General features: G+C 48.0%; 1 pseudogene; it reads right to left on the bottom strand.

Annotated features, from left to right (window-relative positions):
- Positions 1–475: 475 nt before the first annotated feature.
- Positions 476–1,632, bottom strand: LOC116903333 (annotated as a pseudogene).
- Between the last annotated feature and the right edge of the window lie 416 nt (positions 1,633–2,048).

Here is a 2,048-nt window from a genome sequence, read left to right on the forward strand (position 1 = left end):
CATCTGTGTGACCTTAGGAGAGTCAGTTACCCTGCCTCCGCCTCCATTTCTTGTGTATGCAAGAACAGTTACAATGTCTTCTGTGGAAGCTAGAGGAGAGCTGCGTCCATGTGTACACAGGGCTGGTGGGAAGTACCTGCTATCATCCTATGCTGTCCATGGTTGGGCTGTTGGAGTATCTGTCATGTCTCCCTTTACATACTCTACCACTGAGAACACAGCAATGTATAAGAACTCTAACTTGACCCTGACGGACTTACAGGTAATCAGGAGCCATGGGGTTAAGTAGACCAGGGAACCGGCATAAAGGCCAAGCAGTATCACATTACACAGAGGAAGTACTTTATACCATAGATTCCTGACTTCAAGTGACTCCGCTTTGACTTCATTTCTATTTTTTTCCTAACTGTATCATTGATTTATTCAAATAGGCTGTTTCTATTTGCTCTCTGGAATTTTAACAAATTTTAATAGTTTATGCAGCAGGCTTTTTTTCTTCCTTGGTAGGTTTCTTCTCTGCTAGTTTCCTGGTAACCACCTTTCCCCCTGCCGGCTTCTTTCCTTTCTTGCCTACCACAGGCTTCTTGTCTGCAGCCCCCTTCTCTGGAGCGATCTTCTCGGATTTGGCAGCAAGCTGCCGCTTCCGGTTTTTTCACCGGAAGTTTGTGATTTCTGGCCTGGCGGAGAATGGTTTTCATGCGCATAGTCTTTGCTAAGGGTTCAGCTTCAACGTGATCCTCGGGTTCTTCCGTGGATTCTTCTTCAAGACTCTGCGCTGAATCTTCTTGCGTGGTGCGCGGAGGGCTCTTTGGCTCTCTGGGCTTTTCCAGATTCTGTTAAGGTCTATGTTCGTCACCTTGTGCATGAGAAGGTTATGGTTACTCTTGGGGGAAGCAGCCTTACGCCAAGTGCCATACAACCCATCCAACTTCCGGAAAGCACTTTCAGTCCAAATGCAGGAACAAGCTTGCATACATTAAGCAGAGCAATACCATTATCTTCATTATAGATGATGCAGGGTCCCCTGCGCTGGATCCGCTGTCAGTTTCTCATTTTGCCCTTGCCAACTCTCATTCTCTGGGAGGCATAGACCTTTGCCATGTCATTTCAAGCTTTAAGTTTCTTAAGCAGCTGAACAGCCTCCTTGGTCTTCTTGTAACCTTCAACTTTATCTTCAACCACCCAAAGCAGTTCAGGAATGTCCTCAGCACGGTGGCCTTTAGACATCACCAAAGCTGGTAAGGCTGAGGCAGCCAGGGCAGAACAGGTGCCATATCGTTTTGGGGTTGTGTTCACTCTGAGGTGCCAACGATGCCAGGTTTTGGTTGGTGCAAACATGCGCCCCCATGACACATATTTCCAGAGGCACCCTGGCCAGAACATTGGGTCCCACCACCTCGAACTTTTGGAATTCCAGTCACAGCTCTGCCAGTACCCCAAGGCTCAGCACTGGTCAGATGACCTGCTAATTCACTGATGGCATAGGGCTGTTGTTTTTCCTCAAGTTGGTGTGAGCGAAGTTCACAATATCCCGTAGAATGGGAACTTTGAACACAGCTGGCAAAGTGACGTTCTTGCCAGATGACTCCCCTTTTCAGAGTACACTGACATAAGGGGATGGGCACAAGGCATGACGGGGAGGGGAGAAGGTCACGCTCACATTCCTCGCTACCCGGCCGCTCCCATAGGAAAAGGTTGACTTAATTTTTAAAAAGTGTTTCTTAGTGGTTGTGAGTATGGTGTGTGTGTGTGTGTGTGTGTGTGTGTGTGTGTGTGTGTGTGTGTGTGTGTGTGTGTGTGTGTGTGTGTGTGTGTCAGGGGGGGGGGCATGCATGTTGCACAGAGGTCAGATGACAGGTCTTAGGAACCCATTTTCTCCTTCCAACCAGGGGATCAAGAGGCAGGAAGTCCCCTCTTCCCCCTTGCTAAACCATCCTGCTGGCCCCCAGCTTATGATTTTTTTACTTCAAACAGTCATACGTATTCAGTAGAAAACACCTGGCATTTCCTTACTTTGCTGGACCACCATTATATCTAAGTTCTGGTGG

The sequence above is a fragment of the Rattus rattus genome, chromosome 6 (genome assembly GCF_011064425.1).
Source record: "Rattus rattus isolate New Zealand chromosome 6, Rrattus_CSIRO_v1, whole genome shotgun sequence".
Classification (NCBI taxonomy): Eukaryota; Metazoa; Chordata; class Mammalia; order Rodentia; family Muridae; genus Rattus; species Rattus rattus.